Genomic DNA, 12,806 nt, shown 5'->3' with positions numbered 1-12,806 from the left:
TAATAGTAGTTATGATTGTATTAGTTAGCTATTGCTGCATAACCAACCACCTAGAAATATATGAACATAAAACAAGAGATACATTTATATTGGTCAGCTGAAGGTTGGTAGGCTTAAACTAGTCTTCATTGCTGGTCTTCTCCACATATGTTATTCTGGGGCCCAGGCTGAAGGGATAGCAGCTTCCTGGGGGAAGTATGGCAATGGCAGAAATGGAAAAGACCAAGGTCAATGTGCAATCACATTTCAAGTCTGTTAATATCACTCTGGCCGAAGCAAGGCACACACTGAGTTCAAAGTCAAAAGGCATAGAATTACATCCTACCCACCATCAATCTTAAGCAAGTCACATGTCATGTCAGTATATAAATATTTTGAATAATAACAATCTACCCCAATTAGTATGGTCGATAATAACCTAACATTATTACCTTACTCGGGAATGCTTACATTTTCATGAGACTATTATTAACACATAGAAATAAATAAATGAAACATGTAGCAAGTAATTGCTAGAGTGAGAAATAGTTTCTTCTTCTTCAATAACTATCTGAGCACAACCCCAATCTATTTGTTTTGTACATTTGGAAATTAGTACTTCATTGAATTTCTACCAGAAGTTCACACTTGTATTTTCCTTTAAAAATTATTATAGAACCACTAAGGCTAAAAATCATTTCACCAGTTGATGCTAATGTAGGACTTGCTATTTTTCAGAAGTGACTTATTATGCATAGGCCAATGAAACAAAATACTGGAGTTACAGAATTGTCTTTAGCAGAGAGCTGAATGATCAGAAAGTCTGTGCGTAACTTTTCCTCTCTGTGACTTCAAGGCAACCAGTCAGACTCATTTTACAGGAGAGGAAATGAAAGAATGGGGAGTTGTACACATAAGTAATAACAATTAGGAGCTGGGACACTCTCCCACTCTCCATGGGGGTGGTGGTGTGTATACTAAACTAAAATACATTATAGCTCAATTCCTGATGAATTCAATCCAGCCAAATTGCCTTACATTGGTGCCACGATGGCTGAGGGAGAAAGGCATCCTGCATGCTAAAACCCAGTATGAGAGCAGCTTTCTGTGGCTCTCTCCACAGACACACCACAGCCTTAGAACCACAGAGAGAGATGAAATGTTGTCTGGAGACTAAACAATTACCCCTCCCATACTGTGCTTGCTTTTATAAAAAAACAAGTAGATCCTGAAGTGAACAAAATTGCCAAAGGTCATGTGTGAGTTTTCATTCACAGGCCTTTGAGAGACTGTTTATCCCAGGGATAGAAATTAACTTGATTTTATAAGGTACCACGCTAGAATCACTTTATGTTTGATCCCCATAAAGATGCTGTTAATTTTCATTTATTCCTCACCGTTAGAACGAGAGGAAAAAATCAGCATCATGCTGTTTAAATTCTAATTTTGTTCAAGGAAATAACTTGCCTACTTTGAAATCTCCCTGACTCCATATCCCCTTCACATCCTCTTACCCCACCAGCCCTAGTCTGCAAATATTTTAAACACAAAAGTTATTTTATGCTGAGAAGACAAAAATAAAACAATGACATCTGAGGTTTTAATAACTATTTTCTGAGAGGACTGACTCATACTTTCTGTTTTGGTCCATTGACATATTTTGTTCTTTGTCTTTCCAGATCAGAAAATACACACTTGAGTGGTTATATTAATGTGGAAACTACATCTAATAAGGTTAGGGTACTTTTATGAGTATAATCAACTAATGTGTGTGTGTGCGGTGCAGGTATGTGGTGTTGGGTGGTTGGGGGAGAGGTTAGAGGTAGGGAGTCCAGCCAGAGACAAGCTGAAGAAATTGCCTATCACCAAATGAAGAAAGAAGCAGCTGGGGAGCCATCTCAAGGACTTTGAATTCTCTCCTCTGGACACTGTGAAGCCTGGGAACTACTTCGTGGCGTAATAGAATTGATGTGAAATAAGAAAGCACTAAGAATGGAACTAAGATGTTTGTTAAATAGATGTAGGAAATTTTAAAAGAACTGGTGGGGTGAGAGGCTCATGTGCAGGAAGAGGCATCTGGGAATAAGAAGACGATGTTCAGACCACACCCCTGCTCTACTGAGGCTCAGACCCTCGCCCACATTAATGCCACAGATCATCAATTCCTCCTTTATGGAGTAAGTGTAACAGCTGCTTCTCACCTTGTTGAGAGTGTTAAATGAGACAGCATACTAACATACAGGACAGCATTTTGTCATCTGTGACCAGCTGAGCCAGCAGTAAATCCTGTCCACTCTGCCTTTGAACTATATCCTGAACATGGCCACTTTCACCACTTCCGTAGCCTTTATGCTGGTCCAACCACCTTCAGCTCTCACTGGATTATTGCAATTCTTCCTCCTTCTCCTCCTTTTCTTTTTACTTTTCATGTACATATTTGTTATTTATTTTATTTTTATTGTTGACATGATTACGATATTCCCATTTCCCCTGCCTTTGCCCACCCCCACCTAGCCCCCACCCCCCTTCCCTCTGGCCATCGCCACACTGCTGTCTGCTCCTGTATGTTATGCATACATGGTTTTTGGCCAATCGCTTCACCTTCCTTTATCCAGTACCCCCTCCCCTCTGAAAGCTGTCAGTCTGTTCCATGTATCTATGCCTCTGCTTCTATTTTTTTCATCAGTTTATTTTGTGTATTAGATTCCCCATATAAGTGAGATCATATGGTATTTGTCTTTCTCTGACTGGCTTATTTGGTTTAGCATAATGTTCTCCTGGTCCATCCATGCTGTCCAAAAGGTAAGAGCTCCTTCTATTTTACAGCCAGGTAGTATTCCATGGTGTGAATGTCCCACAGCTTTTTTATCTACTCATCTGCCCATGAGCACCTGGGCTGTTTCCAGAGCTTGGCTACTGTAAATAGTGCTGCTATGAACATAGGGGTGCATATATTCTTTCTGATTGGTGTTTTGGGATTCTTAGGATATATTCCTAGAAGTGGGATCACTGGGTCAAAAGGCAGCTCCACTTTTAATTTTTTAAGGTAACTCCATACTGTTTTCCAAGTGGCTGCACCAGTCTGCATTCCCACCAGCAGTGTACTAGGCTTCCCCTTTCTCCACACCTTTGCCAGCACTTGTTTGGTGATTTGTTGATGGTACCCATTCTGGCAGGTGTGAGGTGATACCTTATTGTGGTTTTAATTTGCATCTCTCTGATGATTAGTGACTGAGCATTTTTTCAAATGTCTATTGGCCATCAGTATGTCTTATTTGGAGATGTATCTATTCAGGTCCTTTGCCCATTTTTAAAATTGGATTGTTTGTTTTTTTGGTGTTGAGTTTTATAAGTTCTTTATAAATTTTGGATATTAAACTCTTATCAGATGTAACATTGGCAAATATGTTCTCCCATACAGTGGGTTCCCTTTTCATTTTGTTGATGCAGAAGCTTTTTAGTTTGATATAGTCCCATTTGTTTATTTTTTCCTTTATTTCCCTTGCCCTAGGAGACATATCAGCAAAAATATTGCTGCAAGAGATGTCTGAGATTTTACTGCTTATGTTTTCTTCTAGGATTTTTATGGTTTCATGACTTATATTTAAGCCTTCTTTCCATTTTAATTACTTCTTAATAGGGCTCTCTGCTTCCATCTTTGCCCCCTCTGCCAGTTTCCTTCAGCCTATTCTCTACAGTGTAACTAGAGGGACCCTTTTAATACATCAGTTGGATCATGTCACTCTTCCACTCAAAAACCACCACTGGTTTCCCACTTTCATCCAGATAAAAGCCAAAGTCCTTATATTACTCTAATGAACCTATGTGTTCTGCCCACCTTCTACCCCCCCTCTCCCACTTCTCTGACCTCGTCATCTATGTGGCTCTTCTTGCTGCTCATAAAACAGTCTGGATGTTCCTGTCTCTGGGACTTTGCATTTGCTGTTCTCTCTGCTTGGTATTCTCTTCCTACAGATGTCTTCTTTGCTCTCTCCCTCTCTCCCCTCCACATTGAACACCTTAACAGTAAGGCTTCATGGGATCACTCTATATAAAATCCAAGATTTCTTTTACATAATTAATCAATGCAATTAATTTTTAAATGTCCATAATAATGTCAGCTTAATGTTGCTGTTCTTTCATTCTGTCTTTTCAGGAATCCATACCTGGAAATGTTACTTTGTGTTACACCATTCAGTTTCTATCTCTAGGTTCTTTTCTAGTTCTGTGTTTTTGATATTACCCTTTACTGTCTCTTCCACAGTACAGCACAGTAGTACATTGCTATACTCTCAGAATTTCCTCATGCAAAGAACTGTTGTTTCTTCTGGGTTCCCCACCTGACAGCCCTGGCCTATCCTAGGCCCGTCCCAGCTGATTGTACTGAATAGCCAGTTATCCATGCAAATCTACTCTTCTGATGGAACTAATAAAGGACAGGCAGGCAAGACAGCAGCAGTCTTCATAAGATAAAATAATAATTCCACACTCCTCATGCCCTCCATCTTGCTTTATTTTTCTCTATTACACTTGTCACCATCTCATATACTGAATATTTACTGGTTTATTTATTGCCCAACTCCCTTCCCTAGGGTGTAAGTCAGGAAAGGAACTTTGTGTTTTGCTCACTGTTGTATTCCCCAGTGCCTGAAACAATGGACATAGTAGACACTCAATAAACGTTTGTGAAAATATTTTTAAATAACTGAATACACATTATTTAAGAAGGAACATTTTCAGGGAGCCAACACAGTATCAATTAGATGTCATAAATCCTTATATGTATGCATTCTACCCCTTTAAAAGTACATAACCCCTCTTCTGTTTCATCCATTCATTGGAATTGTGCTGGAGATCACAATTCCAAGGAAAACTTAAAGTACACACACCCATACACATTCACACATACAAACACTTCCGAAACCACAGACCAAGATCATCACGTTGACCTACCTGTCTTAGGATGCTGAAAATATAAGGGACTATGCTCAGCATTTTATATGGATCTCTCATGGCATTTCCAGTAAAAAGAGGAAATAGCTTCTCCAAGGTCAATAGAGAACAGATTTGATCAAGGCAGTGTAACCCCACAACCCATGCTTTTAACTGTCATACCACCTACCTTAGTCTTTGTCATGCTTGAGATCTCTTCTTGGATACATAGCAAGAGTCTATGGCATTTTTTTTATGCTGCTAAAATACAAGTCATGTGTTGACTTATGTAGCATTAAAGAATCATTGGCAACTAAGGCTTCTGCATATGCATGGCTTGCTCTTCTAGATTTGCGTGAAGCCAAAGGTTTTAACTATATGCAGTTAAATGCATATACTACATTTAACCAGGAAACAGAAAATTAATAATTTGAGTATTTGACAAAACTGTTCAAAATATGGTTTTAACTAATTAATTCTCATTCTAAGATTTTTGTCAGCCATCTGCAATAGGAGGAAAGATAGGGGCTTTCTATGAACTGAAGAGAAGACTGAGAAGGCAACTAACTGTGTTGAGAAAGTAGGAGAGCTCTTAAATCAGAGATTCTAGAGATTAGTGGGCAGGAGAACTTGAGAAGGGCAGAGACCCAAGGCAGGGGAGGCAAATGTAGCACTGTGGTAGGAGAGAGGAATGGGGAAGAAGGAAGAGATTGAAGAGGTTTTCAGGAGTTGTAACAGATGAAATCTTAGAAATACATATATTCTTTCTGATTGGTATTTCTAGGATATATACCCAGAAATAGGATTGCTGGGTCAAAAGGCAGTCCCATATTTAATCTTTTGAGGAAACTCCATACTCTTTTCCAAGTGGCTGCACCAGTCTGCATTCCCACCAGCAGTGCACTTGGGTTCCCTTTCTCCACACCCTTGCCAGCACTTGTCGTTTGTTGACTTATCAATGGTAGCCATTTTGACAGGTGTGAAGTGATATCTCATTGCAGTTTTAATTTGCATCTCTCTGATGATTAGTGACTTTGAGCATTTTTTCATATGTCTCTTGGCCATCAGTAAGTCCTCTTTGGAGAAGTGTCTATTCAGAAGCATCTCAGAGACTCAAAAGATTTCTACTTATATGATTGGGTGAGTGTTTGGATAATGCCATTAGCTGAGTTGAAGCAAATCCTGTTTAGTGATTTCATCAATGTCAGTTAGTTATCTAAGGGTTAATCAGCTAGTCATAAGTTCATCATTCAGAACTATCATCCTGCAAGTTTGGTTTTATTCACATGAATATTATTAAAGTATCTTTCAAATGTTAGCTGAAATCTAGATACCCTTTATCTATCTATCTATCTATCTATCTATCTATCTATCTATCTATCTATCTATCATCATCTATCTATATCTATCTATCTATCTATCTATCTATCTATCTCTATCTATCTATCTATCTATCTATCTATCTATCTATCTATCTATCTATCATCTATCTATCTATCTATCATCTATCTATCTATCTATCTATCTATCTATCTATCTATCATCTATCTATCTATCATCTATCATCTATCTATCTATCATCTATCTATCTATCTATATCTATCTATCTATCTATCTATATCTATCTATCTATCTATCATCTATCTATCATCTATCTATCTATATCTATCTATCTATCATCTATCTATCTATCATCTATCTATCTATCTATCTATCTATCTATCTATCTATCTATCTATCATCTATCTATCATCTATCTATCTATCATCTATCTATCTATCTATCTATCTATCATCATCTATCTATCATCTATCTATCATCTATCTATCATCTATCTATCTATATCATCTATCTATCATCTATCTATCTATCTATCTATCTATCTATCATCTATCTATCATCTATCTATCTATATCATCTATCATCTATCTATCTATATATATCTATCTATCTATCTATCTATCATCTATCTATCTATCTATCTATCTATCTATCATCTATCTATCATCTATCTATCTATCTATCTATCATCTATATCTATCATCTATCTATCATCTATCTATCATCTATCTATCTATCATCTATCTATCTATCATCTATCTATCATCTATCTATCTATATCTATCTATCATCTATCTATCTATCTATCTATCTATCTATCTATCTATCTATCTATCTATATCTATCATCTATATCTATCTATCTATCTATCTATCTATCATCTATCTATCATCTATCTATATCTATCTATCTATCATCTATCTATCTATCATCTATCTATCTATCTATCTATCTATCATCTATCATCTATCTATCTATCTATCTATCTATCTATCTATCTATCTATCTATCTATCATCTATCATCTATCTATCATCTATCTATCATCTATCTATATCATCTATCTATCATCATCTATCTAATCTATCACCTATCTATCATCTATCTATCCCTATCATGTACCAATCTATAAATGGAAATAAAAATACTTTAAAACATAGCAGTATAATATAACATTTAATATAATGCAATGTGATATATAGAGAACTCTCATATAATATAATGTGTACTGTTAATAATAACAGCTCACCACTGCTGCACACTTACTGTAGGTCAGACATGTTGTTTAGTTCTATCCTCAGAGTAAACATATGAGTTGGATAGCATTGAAATAAGGCTTTTAATGGTTAAAGAACTTTCCCACTTCAGACATAAGTGGGTGAGCCAAGATTTAAACTCATGTTATTTGATTTCAGAGCCAAAGTGCCTAACAACTAAAGTATCTTGCTTTTCTTCTCTCTTTAATCATTCTCCTCAAATCATTTGTTAAATTATTAGAGAACTTTCAACATGTTTAACTATTTTTCACAGGATTTCTACTCAGTATACTTGTTTTAATATGTGCTTGTTTGATTTTTTTGGTGTTGAATTTTATTTCAGTCACAGGAGTTAGAATTATATAGTTTAGCAAATTAGTATGGAACAATTCCAGCTTAAATGGCTAAATCTTGACAGCACTAAGTTCAGTGCATGCGTTACAGTGATAAATTAAGATGGTATATAATTTGTCAATATCACTATTAAAATTTTGCTCTCTGTTGCCTGAGCCCACCATACTCATTTGATAGATAAAAAGAAAAAGCTCTTTGATTTGGAAAGATACAGCAGAAAACTGACGAGCACAAGTGTGGCATTTTGGCACTCAAGGGAATGTGATAATGACTGCATCATTAGGCAAAATAATGTGACAGTTTCATGTGATGAAGGAACACTTCTGCTGCAGAAAATTTAAATGTTGAGCACCTGGATTCCCAGATGTTTATCAGTTTCAGCCACACAAAAACCTCTGCTAACCTGTGCTGTCTGAATAATAACTTTGAAAGCTATTGGGTAGATGTAGAGCAGAAGCCAAAACACAGAATCATTGCTGGTGGGGGGGGGGAATAATCTTCCTTTGTTCATTTGTTAAGATCAATTTTTACTTACTCAATTAGCATATCATAATTTTGATTACTTCAGGAAGAATCAGAAAATGGAATTCAGTTGTGACCTTCCTTTTCTAATAGTGTTTAAGTATGGTTATTCTTTTATAAAGAATATTTTCATCTATGCATATCAATTTCTTAGATGTAAACAGTCTTGAGTGTGTGTGTATGAGTTGGGGTGGAAGTATCTTTCTGTTGGGAGTGGATTTTTCTTCCCAATTATAAGCAATGCCAGCTTCCTCCTATTGTCCCATGATTACTGGTTTACAGAAGCCCCAGATTTTGTATGGAAGCCAAGTTCCTGAGTGGGGAGTGTTTGTTCACTCCCTTACTTATGATACATAGGTGTCTTGGCACCTGGTGGAACAGGTAAGTAATTACTAAGCTTCCTGTTTCATTGTGCTTCTAAGGTCCTGCCTTCTCTTTAGGTAAAAAATACAGTGTAATAACTGAGCAGGCTTGAGAAAATGGTTTTGTTCAGGTGGTGTGAACTGTTCTTACCGAGTTCTTCAAAGCAATCACATGGTACACACCTGCTTATTAACAGTGAGAAGCAAATAGTGCCAACTTCCTTGTGCCCTTTATCAAATGAACTTCTCATGCAGAGAGTTCTAAATTCCAGTTCTCTAAAATCCATGTAAATTTGGAGGAAAATGCCTAAGTAATGCTTATGTGCCTGAAAGTAAAACATTATTGGTAGGCAGTAGTCATTCTGTTGAGGCTAAATTTCGGGATCACTGGGACAGCCTCAAAAACAGTGATGCTCAAGTCCCTCCTCCAGAGTCTGCCTAATTAGTCTGGAGTATAGGTCAAGATTCTGCATTTTTCAAAGCTGCCCAGGTGATACTAATGTGCAGCCAAGGTTGAGCTCTTCCAGTCCAGAGGCTCTCACTGTTTGAATCACTTTCTGGCCATTGGTTGTTATTTTCCACATGCATACGGGCTCACTTCACTGACTTAATTACTTAAAATTCTAGGAACACAGCAAATCACTCTTTGTGAATGTCAATATGTTGAAGAGTCCTGTTGAAGGGGAAAATATTTGATTTTTTTACACTAAAAAAAAATCAATCTAAGCTTATTTGCAAGAGATTTAGAAAGGATGTTCAAGTTTTCTTACTTGTGACCACTCTATTATTATCATTTTTAGAGGTAAAAAAGCAGGAATTGTTTTCTTTTTGGCTGTTAGGTAGAATATTTTTAATGTAGAAAAATGACCTACCAGTTGGTTTAGTTGGAATTCTTATTGCTTCTAATACAGAGAGCAAGGAGTGATTAATGGGCCTCAGTTATTCTGGAGGTGAGGTCACATTCAAGGGAATATAAAGATAAACAGAGTCATGACATCCTACAGAACTCAAGAAACTTCTGTCTAGATGTAAAGAGTTTATGGCTTTAAAAACAAACAAACAAACAAACAAAAAAAAACAGGCTACCTCTGAGGTATTCCTATAAAAAATAAAATGAAAAATATATTTGAGTGGTAAATTTTAATATTTGCTAGAAAATGTCACTTTTATTTGGAAAACTTGGCATCTGCTATTCATAGCCAGATGTCTAAGTCAAAGAATCATATGTCGTTATCTCAGTATCTGGATCCTTTCCTGATTCAAACAATTAGAAACTCTCAAGTAAACTGAAAGTCAACATATGAAGTGTATTTTGATTAACTGAATGACATACTGTATAGGTTTTCCAGATTTTCTTAGGCTTGAGATGGCATCATTTAAATGTCTGAGCCAAGGATAAGTTCAATAAAAAACTGACTTTTCTACAAGCCAAGTTTCCAATTTTTCTAGGAGAGTTGGCAGGTTGTAGGAATACACGGCAAAGCTTAGAGCAAGCGGGAATCTTCCTGGCCCAGCTGAGTGGTCACTCATGAGTCAGAGCTCTAGTCCTGGGAACAGCAAGAGAAAGGACATTTTAAGGGATGGGGCAGCAAAGGGCTGGGCTTCACTAGCTTCGTTTGGATCCAATTTTAAGCTTCTGACACTGAGATCAGGCAATCAGTCTTGATTTAAATGTTGCCAAGGTCTCTATACTATGCATACCTCTTCTATGATATTTAGGGTCTTTTGCCTTGTGTTAATGTGATTTATGTCGGGTTGTAGGTCCCTTATTACACAAAATAGCCTGAATATTTTCCCAACATAGTATCATAATGCTTTCCTTTAAGGTCTGAGTAATATGCTCTGCCTCCAAAGTATCTCCTGACTTCACCCCCTTCTCTCCAGTTCTACTACTGCCACCTTAGTAGAAGTCACTGCTTCATTGCCTGGAAAGCTGGCATAGCTTCCTTGTTAAGGGTCTCCTCTCATACACTTCGGCTGCTCTCCCCCCACCCACCCCCATTTATTCTTCACACAGTAAGCAAGTGATCTTTGCTCTGATCACGTTGCTTCTCTCCTTAATTCTCTCAGCTTAGAACAAAACCCAAACTCTTTATCACAACCCTGTCTTCCTCCCAGCCTGACCTGTGCTCTCCTCTGCCACCTCTCAACAATGCAGGCTTTTCAATGTCTCAGACTTGAAAACATCTCAGAACTTCTAGACCTCACCTCAAGCCTATTGATTTAAAAGACAGTGTTCTCACCTTTAGGTCAGACACAGAGATAAACCCACAAAAATTATGCATTTATTAGTCTCCCAATTATCTCACAGGATTGTAGTGAATATTAAATATACACTGAAATACTGATAGATGTTATATTTATATTATGTTTGATCCTCTGAAAAACCAAGCACATTTAAATATATATATATGACACTCAGAATATATATTTTTAATTCAATTAAATATAAATTAAGTCTTATTTTTAACAAGTTTGATTAAAAACAGATTATAAGCAGCATTAGGGGTGGCTGGTGGGAACTTATAAATAGACAGCAGCAAGAAATAAGGAGAGCCCTGGCCAATGTGGCTTAGTTGAGCGTTGTCCCATGCACTGAAAGGTTGCTGGTTTGATTCCCAGTCAGGGCACATGCCCAGGTTGTGGGCTGGATCTCCAGTAGGGGGCATGCAGGAGGCAGGGAGTCAATAGATGTTGCTCTCTCATTGATGTTTCTCTCTCCCTCTCCCTTCCTCTCTTTCTAAAAATTAATTTTAAAAAGGAAAAGAAAGAAAGAACAAGGAGAAAAAGACCCAAGAACTCAAACAACAGCAACAAACTGGGCTGGGTTCATTTAGTGTGATGACCAATCACCCTTTTTATATCAACAGCCCCAAGAGCTTATCTTTATTATGCAGGCCCCAAACCTTTGTGTTCATAACTATGTTCCACAATTATTAAGAAAGCTAAATTGTGATCCATGTATCCCGCTTAATGTAGTAAAGAAATGCAAAATATATTTAAGAGATATTTCCATTTAAGACATTAATGCTGTCAATCAAAATATCATACTTTATTACCTAGACCATTTACTTGTATGGAAAATCTAAGTCTTAGTTTTCTATGGCTGCTGTAACAGATTACCTCAAACTTAGTGGCTTAAAACAGTGCAAAATTTATGGTCTTACAATTCTATAGGTTAGAAGTCCAACACATGTTTAACTGGGCTAAAATCAAGTTCCAATGAGGCTATGTTCCATTCTGGAAGCTCTAGGGGAGAATGTTTCCTTGCCCTTTCCAGCTTCTAGAGGTCACCTGCATCTTATGCCTCCTGGTCCCATTCCTTCATTTTCAAAGCCAGCAACAGTGGGACTAGTCCTTCTCATGGAGCATCATTCTGACCTCTTCTGCCTGCTCTTCCACTTTTTGTTGATGTTATTAACCCCCACCAGAGGATAATTTTTTCCATTGCTTTTCAGAGAGAGTGGAAGGGAGGGAGAGAGAGGGAGAGAGAGAGAAAGAGAAAGAGAAATATCAATGTGACAGAGACACATTGACTGGCTGCCTCTTACACGTGTCCCTCCTATAACCCAGGTACTTGCCCTTGACCAGGAATCGAACCTGAGACCCTTTGGTGCACTGGCTGATGCTCTAACCACGGAGCCACATCAGCCAGGGCTGCTCTTCTACTCTTGAGTTCCCTTGTGTTTACAATAGGCCCATCAAAATAATTCAGGATAAACTCCCTATTTTAAGGAATTGACAAACTTAATTCCATCTGCAATCTCAATTCCCTTTAGCCACAGAATCCAGTGATTATACACAGGCTCACTTCACTGACTTAATTACTTACTTAAAATTCTCAGAACACAGTAAATCACTCTTTGTGAATGTCAATTTGTTGAAGAGTCCTATTGAAGGGGAAAATATTTGATTTTTTTTACACTAAAAAAAAAATCAATCTAAAATATTTGATTATTTTACACTAAAAAAAAATCAATCTAAGCTCATTTGCAAGAGATTTAGAAAGGATGTTCAAGTTTTCTTACTTGTGACCACTCTATTATTATCATTTTTAGAGG

The sequence above is a fragment of the Miniopterus schreibersii genome (genome assembly GCF_964146895.1).
Source record: "Miniopterus schreibersii genome assembly, chromosome: 9".
Taxonomy (NCBI): domain Eukaryota; kingdom Metazoa; phylum Chordata; class Mammalia; order Chiroptera; family Miniopteridae; genus Miniopterus; species Miniopterus schreibersii.
The sequence above is the reverse complement of the archived record's forward strand: the minus strand, read 5'-3'. Positions refer to the sequence as shown.